This window comes from Triticum urartu, chromosome 3, assembly GCF_003073215.2.
Source record: "Triticum urartu cultivar G1812 chromosome 3, Tu2.1, whole genome shotgun sequence".
Taxonomy (NCBI): Eukaryota; Viridiplantae; Streptophyta; class Magnoliopsida; order Poales; family Poaceae; genus Triticum; species Triticum urartu.
Window position 1 is genome coordinate 57,179,857 of NC_053024.1, and position 8,832 is coordinate 57,188,688.

An 8,832-nucleotide genomic window follows, 5' to 3' on the forward strand; every position below is an offset into this window, starting at 1 on the left:
TCCTTCAAATGTGGTGACAAACACTCGAGCGAGATCTTCCCAAGTGTAAATGCTGCTGGGCGCTAACTGATTCAGCCACGCTCTGGCCGAGCCCTCCAACATGAGAGGCAGGTGCTTCATGGCCACTTCATCATTGCCACCGCCAATCTGGATAGCCACTCGGTAGTCTTCAAGCCAAGTATCGGGCTTGGACTCACCAGTGAACTTACTGACTCCAGTCGCCAACCTGAAGTTGGGAGGAATCACAGCGGCCATGATGCCTCTACTAAAGCACTCTGGCCCCGAAACATGTACTCTACTGCTGGTAGGTGTATCTCTATCGTGACCTTCTCGGTGAGCTCTGTTCCTGTCGACCAAACCTTGAACGAGAATGGATCTCGCATCAAAGCCTGGTTCCCTGGGATTGACTGGAATCCTTCGCCCAACACTACGAGGGCGCCTGTCATCCTGATGTCGAGGCACATACGACCCACTCCTAGGGGGAGGGGTGGGCACTCGACGTCGATCGTCACGATCGAATCGGTGATCATACTGCTCACGGTTCCCGTACTGATCACGCTGGTCCCCACGCCCCTCACGCCTCGGGGGCGATCTTGGGCTATGAGCCGACTGGACTGTGTCTGCAGCAATGGATCTGCTATGAATCCTGTTCCGCGACTGAGAAACAGCAGAATTCTGGTCTCCTGCTGCCCGGAGTAACGCTCTGATCTGCAGCAAGCCTCTGCCGGGCTCTGACTGGGAAGGCTGAATCGACTCTACTATACGGGTTGCAGCTGCTAAATTCTGAATCGGAGTTCGATATACCTGCGGGGGCGGAAAGAGCTGACACCGACTGGATTCTGGAACCCGTTGTCGCGCATGCTCGTTGAGTGCTCGCTGGAGGTTCTCCAGTCGAGTGCGCTCAGCCAAGTTTGCCAGGCGGGCGTCCTCCAAGGCACGAGCCTCGGGGGTTTCTCCAACGATAGGAGTGTGCAGTGCATCCATGTTCTAGCGACGAAGTTCTTCTCTCTGCAGCGACGTGAGAGGCTCGAGGAGATACTCCTCATGGGGACGCGACGGGTCGCCTCCACCCGCGCCTCCGTCGATGCGGGGAAAACCGGGAGGACTGGGCGGTCCATAGACCATCAGAACCTCCGCCGCCGGATCGCTGCTGTCGCACTCGGATGCGGTCTCTGCGGAGCCAGTCGACAGGTCGAACAGGCCGTAGAGGGATTCGTCGGGCTCGATCACCGCGACTTGAGGGGTGGCTGACTGACGTGCCACTGCGTGTCTCACCCACCGCTGAAGTATCGACCGACCGGAGCACTTGCGCCGGCAGGAAACGGGGAGGGGGGACAACACAGGAGCCGACCGGTAGGGGGTCGACGGTTGCCGCAGGAGAACGCCGCGGACGCACGCGCTAAAGCGCGTTGCCCCGCGAACAGGGAGTGCGTCCACGTTGAGGGAGCCTCCTGGAGCCAAGCAGAGTCGTCGACGATGAACGTGAGCGCACCGAGACGGATCTCGCGGCCCTCCACCAAAACTCCGCCGAAAACCATGATGATTCGGGTCGGAAAAGGTCGCAACTCCTCCAACAAACGCTAAAACACCTGCCCCACGGTGGGCGCCAACTTGTCGTGGTTCTAAGTCTGACAGTAGTGTAAGGGGATAAGTATGGAGAGGCAAGATCTTAGCTATGGAGAAGTTGTAAGCACACAAGGTTTACAAGTTCAGACCCTTCTCGGAGGAAGTAATAGCCCTACGTCTCGGAGCCCGGAGGCGGTCGACTGGATTATGTGAGTATGAGTTACAGAGGTGCGAACCCTTGTCTCGGAGAAGGGGGTGTCTTATATAGAGTGCGCCAGGACCCCGGCCAGCCCACGTTACAAAGGGCTCAATGTACATTAAGGCGGGGCGTTACTGGTAACGCTAGTAATAAAGTGCTATGATGACCATAAAAGCTATTTAATGACCGACCGTTAGCGTGCGGAGTGACTTTAGGTCTCCTGGCCGTCGAGTGGTTGGATCTTGGTCGAGTGATTGCTTCTTGGTCGAGTGTCTTCGAGTCTGTCGAGTGGAACACCTCCAAGTCGATTGAAAGGTGATTTCTTCTAGAGATGTCCTTGGGTAGGGCAGTTGGGACAGATCCATGACCCTACCCTAGGTACATAGCTTCATAATTAGCCCCCGAATGGATCGAGATTTGAGTGGGGAAGGAGTTGAGAACTTCTCCGACTCGTTTTTCATGCCGTGAGCATATCTTGTTTCGGATCAACGGACCTGAGTGATGACAGCAACTTCTTTTTCAGTCGCCTTGATCCATTCTTAATTCTTCGTCGAGTGAATTTCTTTACTTGTAAGGCTCCGAGTGACGGTGCGGAGGAGATCTTTGGTCTGACAAGTTGTTTGCTGCCCGCAGATTTTGTGGGATTTGAATTTTGGGAAGCGCGCGGGACGGGGGAGGCCGCAGTAATCGGATGGGATAAAGCGGAGCCGCCTCGATCCCTGCGTCGCCTTTTTCGCCACGTATCATGCGCGCGATCGTTACGGGATTTGACAGAGCCACCTGGGCCTACCCGTCAGCCACTCGGAAGCGGCCTCATATAAGGCGTTGGGCCGGAGTCTCCCGAACAGTGCGTTCCCATTTCCTCTTCTCCTCTTCACGCCCCTGCGCTGCGCTCGTTCTCGCCCTAGCATCACCGCTCCGTACGCGTCTCACCGGCGATAATGGGGAAGGAGAAGACGGCGGCTCTGGAGCGGGCAAAGAAGGCGACGGCGAGGTCAAAGGGGAAGGCGACCAGCCGGGGCGGATCTTCCTCGCGGACTGGCCTGCCGAAGGGCTGGATCCAGGGCGACTGGATCCACTCGAGGATTGCCCAAGAAGACCTCGACGACTTGGCCGAAGGGGGGCTGATCCCCTACGACTCAGCGCGGCTTCCGGGGAAGGAATCTGAGCCGCAACCTCGGGAGGGTGAGCGTGTCCTCCTTGCCACCCACGTCGACCGTGGATTTTCCTTGCCTCCTCACCCTTTCTTTAGAGGGTTCCTGAACTTCTTTGGGGCACAACTCCACCATTTTACCCCCAACTCAATCGTTTATCTCGCCGCTTTCATTTCTTTGTGTGAGAATTTCCTGTGTTGCCGGCCTCACTGGGGTCTTTTCAAGCATATTTTCACTTGTCGCTCCCAGACAGTGAAAAAGGCTAATCCGAGTGACGAGAGGACCCAAGTGATCCAGATGTGTGGGGGCCTTGGCATCCAGACGAGAGGGAAAAGCTCCTTTTCGGCCATGATTCTTCCTGACTCAGTTCGCGGATGGCAGTCGACCTGGTTTTACTGTAAAGACCAGTCGACGCCAGGGCAATCGACTGGCCTCCCTCCCTTTACCATGGACCGAGTGGAGAAACCCTCCCCTTTGAAGGTGCTCCCGGAGGAGAAGGCGCACGTGAAGGTGTTGGTCGGTCGAGTGGTCCAGCTTATTCGTGACGGGGTCACTGGTATGGATCTCTTGGAGGTCTTCCTTCAGTGACGCATCCAGCCTCTTCAAGCTCGAGACCATCCGATGTGGATGTATTCAGGTCTTGAAGACTCCACTCGGATCCATCCGGAGGAGGTCGACGACGACACACTGGAGAAGTAGTTGTCGGGCATTACCGGGAACAAGGACAATCCCAGGGGGCCGGAGAGTTCCCCCATTCGACCAGTCTCATGCACCAGAGCAGGTCTGATTCCGAGTTCTTTGCGTGTAATCTGAATTCACTCGCGCAGCTGCCTATATTGCGTCGACTGACTTTGCTCTCCTTGTTTTCTTTCAGGCCATTATTGAAATGTATTCAATGCCCAACGGGGAGCAAGGGCAAGTTCTGGAAGGCGAGGCGAGTGGCGGCGACAGTGGCGAGTGGACTTCCGATGGTGAAGGGGATGGGGGAAGCGACGACTCAAGTGATGGAGAAGAAGTCGAGTGCCCCCTCGCAGGGAGAAGCGATCCAAGCTTGACCAAGAACGGTCGAGTGCCCGCAACACGGCAACTGCTCAGGCTGGTCAGTCTTCGAAGCGTCCTCCGATCTCTTCACCAACCCCGACTGAGAAGGCGCCAAAGCACCCCAAAGTTGCAGAGCCGAAGACTCGGAAGGCGTTGCCGAAGATCAAGATTGATATCCCCGTTGCCTCCGCGTGAGTGTCTCTCTTTGTATTCACTCGACGCTCCGCACTGTTTGTTTTTCTTGTTTTAACTGGGCGAACTTTGGAATTGTCAGCGCTGCCACTTCCGGGATCTCAGCTTACAGGGATGATGATGAGGTGATGGAGGATGCGGTCACTTCTAATCCGGGTATGATTTCTACCATACTATCTTTATTCGGTCGATTCAACTGCAATGTGCATCATTGGGTGACATGATTTTGGCCATTGAACTTTGCACAACTCCCAACATTATTGACCTCCCTGATGATGATGAGGAGCCCGAGAGGCCTTTGACGAGGAAGAATAGGCGAGCTCCTGTAAGTGAGGCGCTACAGTCGACGCCGAGGGCAGAACCAGTCGTTCAGGACACTGGCGACGTCAATCGGGGTTCTGTTACCTTCGTCGAGCCACTGCCGAGTGCCTTGCCTTCTTCGTCGATTGCTCAGGCCTCTGTCGACCCGCCTTCAGTTTTTGCGACCCATCATGTCCCAGAGGACGAGGTGAATGCTGCTAGGGAAGCCATACGCCAGGCGGGCATTATGATGGAGAAGATGAAGACGGTGCGGGACGCCAGCCAAGCCGCCTATGATGCCAGCTCGGCTCTCCAGAGCAACGTTCAGGTTAGTTGGTCGCCGCTTGTTCTGTTAGGATATGCTACCTGAAGATTCTTTCCGAAAATCTTTGCATCTGTACACCCACTGGGTGCGTCAATTGAATTTTTGGAGTAGTGGGGGCGCACTGAGTGCACCCACTGGGTGTAGTCCCCGAGACTACGGTGGACTGCTGGCAGTCAACTGTAGTCTTTATATTTTGCCGAATGTATAAACCAAACTGGTAGTTTGTCTCTTCCACTCGGTCTGGTTGAGTGGGATCAGAACCGGTGGGGGCACACTAAGTGCACCCACTAGGTGTAGTCCCCGAGACTACGGTGGACTACTGGCAGTCGACTGTAGTCTGAATTCTACTTTCTCTCTTTCTGCCTTTTTTTTGAACTCGACTTCGGCGGGCCGGTCGAGTGGGAACAGAACCGGTGGGGGCATGCAAAGTGCACCCACTTGGTGTAGTCCCCGAGACTATGGTGGACTGCGGGCAGTCGACCGTAGTCTTAGTAATTATTGCCTTTGTTGTTTTTTGCTGTAAAAATCACTTCTCCCCTTTGATTTCAGAAATCTTGTGATCTTGGAGCTCGCTTTGCTGACTTGGAGAAGCAGCAGATTCAACTGAACCTTGACTTGGAGCTGGCCAGGACAGAGCTGCAAAAGGTTAGAGACGGCGCCGCTGGTACGACGAGTTTGTCGACTGGTCAGTTTTAGGCTTGAGTACCCTTCTGCTATTTCTGAATCAATCATCATTTCTTTGCAGAAAAACTGAGAGAAGCTCTGGCGAAGAAGGATCAGGATTTGGCTGCTGCTCGTAAGGAGGCTGACGACAAGACCGCTCTGGCCGAACAGAAGCTGGCTTCGGTCGGCCAGTTAGAAGAAGAGAATACTAGGCTAAAGACCGCTCTGAATGACTCCAACAAGGAGTGCTCATGCTGGAAGAAGGCGAATCTCGTCCAGGGCGAGAAAATGGAAGGCATTGCTCACAGGAGGGACGATCTGGAGAGCTATCTGAGAAGTCTTGCCAAGAAGTTGTTCATCAAGCTTGAAGGTGCACATTCTGTTCCGACTGATTTTTTTTGTGTCGACTCAGTGTACGAAAATTGACTTATCCTTGGATCGTGAATGCAGAGTTTTGCCAGAACTTTGAAGAGGAGACTGGGCGGATCGAACCAGGTTTGGATCCAATCAACTCTCCCGTGAAAGATGAAACTGCCATGAATCTGCTCCGTCTGGAATCTCGCATCGACAGTGTCGTGGACTTCTTGGCTCGACTGAAGGTCGCCATGTCGCGGATTGACCCGGCACTTTGGCCAGAGGCTGAGCTCCAAAATGATCTTGAGTCCCTGATGACTCGACTAAATGAAATCCCAGACCGAGTGCAGGAGTGGAAGAAGTCTGCTGCTCGGTGTGGCACTGACGTGGCTCTGTCTTTGGTTCGTGTCCACTGCAAGGAGGTGCGACAGGACAAACTGGCAGCAATCAAGGTCGCCAACACCCAGAAACATGACTTCCGAACCTTTATGGAGACTTTCATCACTGCAGCCACTCGGATAGCCGATGGCATCGACCTGGATGAGTTCATCAAGCCTGCCAGCCCTCCTCCCGTGGAGTGAACAAACTCTTATGTCCCACCTTAAATTTGCCTTGGAATGCCGAGTGGTTTTTGTAACCGTTAAACTTTTTCAGGCTGCATGCCCGAGTACTTCGATCTGCGATCTGGAACCTTTAGAATTTACCTGAACTTGGTTTACCGTTGAATATCTTTATGAATCTCCTGCTGAGTGAACCCATTCTTCATTCGAGACAACTTTTGTATTCGTAGCACAGATCCGAAGGAGAGGGAAGCAGTCGACACATGTCCTGTATTTGTGGCGAAGTTCCCCAGGGGAAGGAGGCGGTCGACCCACACCCTGTTACTGCAGAGTGGGACGGAGCGCACATTGTATTTGTGGCGAAGCTCTCCAGGAGAAGGTGGCAGTCGACCCGCACTTCGTTGTTGTAGAGCGGGATGAATCGCGCATTGTATTTGTGGCGAAGCTCCCCAGGAGAAGGTGGCAGTCGACCTGCCCCTCGTCGTCCTTGAGGATTGAGATGTGTTTCGTACTTAGGCGAGTTCTAGACTGCAGCTAAGCCCCCGAGTGGGAGGATTGCTCTCCACTCGGTAGGATTTTTTCAAACTTAGGCGAGTGTCGGACTGCAGCTAAGTCTCTAAGTGAGAGAACTTAGGCGAGTACTGGACTGTAGCTAAGCCCCCGAGTGGGAGGATTGCTCTCCACTCGGTAGGATTTTTTCAAACTTAGGCGAGTGCCGGACTGCAGCTAAGTCTCCAGTGAGAGAACTTAGGCGAGTACTGGACTGCAGCTAAGCCCCCGAGTGGGAGGATTGCTCTCCACTTGGTAGGATTTTTTCAAACTTAGGCGAGTGCCGGACTGCAGCTAAGTCTCTAAGTGAGAGAACTTAGGCGAGTACTGGACTGCAGCTAAGCCCCCGAGTGGGAGGATTGCTCTCCACTCGGTAGGATTTTTTCAAACTTAGGCGAGTGCCGGACTGCGGCTAAGTCTCTAAGTGAGAGAACTTAGGCGAGTACTGGACTGCAGCTAAGCCCCCGAGTGGGAGGATTGCTCCCCACTCGGTAGGATTTTTTCAAACTTAGGCGAGTGCCGGACTGCAGCTAAGTCTCTAAGTGAGAGAACTTAGGCGAGTACTAGACTGCAGCTAAGCCCCCGAGTGGGAGGATTGTTCTCCACTCGGTAGGATTTTTTCAAACTTAGGCGAAACGGATTCGCAGTTAAGCCCCCGAGTGGGAGGCTGGCTCGCCACTCGGTAGGAAACTGTTTTTACAAACTTAGGCGAAGCGGATTCGCAGCTAAGCCACCCACTGGGGGATTTCTTATGCAAACAAAAACAATAATAATCACTGGGAAAATTATAACGCTCTTGTCTTTGATAAATAAACTACAGGAGTTTTTCTTATTACATCTCATCCGAGTGAGAATTTAAGTATAAAAGGGGCAGAGTAGCTCCACATTCCAGGCGCGTGGCTCATCAATCTGGTGATCGACATTGTAGAGGTGGTATGCTCCATTGTGGAGGACTCTGGTGACTATGAAGGGGCCTTCCCAAGTAGGGGCGAGCTTGTGTGGTTTCTGCTGATCCACTCGGAGGACTAAGTCTCCTTCTTGGAAGGCTCGGCTCTTCACATTTCTGGCATGGAATCGACGCAAGTCTTGCTGATAGATGGTCGATCGAATCAAGGCATTTCTCTTTCTTCTTCTAGGAGGTCGACTGCGTCCTGCCGGGCTTGTTCTGCTTCTTCTTCTGAGTAGGGCTCGACTCTGGGAGCGTTGTGAAGCAGGTCACTCGGTAAGACTGCCTCGGCTCCGTAGACCAGAAAGAATGGGGTTCTTCCGGTCGATTGATTCGGGGTTGTCCTCAATCCCCAAAGGACTGATGGAAGCTCGCCGACCCATGCACCTGCTGCGTGCTTGAGATCGCGCATCAATCGGGGTTTCAGTCCTTTGAGAATTAGGCCGTTTGCCCTTTCTGCTTGCCCATTCGACTAGGGGTGAGCGACCGAAGCATAGTCGACCCGGGTGCCCTGAGAGGCGCAAAAGGCCCTGAATTTGTCGGAATCGAAGTTTGACCCGTTGTCGGTGATGATGCTGTGTGGAACTCCATATCTGAATATCAACTCTCTGATGAAACTGATAGCGGTGCAAGCATCAAGATTCTTGATAGGCTTGGCTTCAATCCATTTGGTGAACTTGTCGACTGCTACCAGCACATGAGTGAAGACGCTCCTGCCTGTTCTCAGTGGTCCAACCATGTCCAGCCCCCAGACAGCGAAAGGCCAGACGAGTGGAATGGTTTTCAGGGCTGACGCGGGCTTGTGCGGCATATTGGAGTAATACTGACATCCTTCACATTTGTCGACTATCTCTTTTGCCATCTCATTGGCTCTTGGCCAGTAGAACCCCGCTCGGTATGCTTTAGCCACAATGGTCCGAGAGGATGCATGATGACCACAGGTCCCCGAGTGGATATCGTTAAGGATCATCTGACCTTCTTCT

General features: G+C 53.6%; 1 long non-coding RNA gene across 1 annotated transcript; it reads left to right on the top strand.

Annotated features, from left to right (window-relative positions):
• The first annotated feature begins 4,745 nt into the window (after window positions 1–4,745).
• On the top strand, window positions 4,746–5,580 carry LOC125547934. Its single transcript, XR_007300844.1, has 3 exons — window positions 4,746–4,780; window positions 5,327–5,441; window positions 5,523–5,580. It is a non-coding gene; the product is annotated as an uncharacterized LOC125547934 (long non-coding RNA).
• The last annotated feature ends 3,252 nt before the right edge of the window (window positions 5,581–8,832 follow it).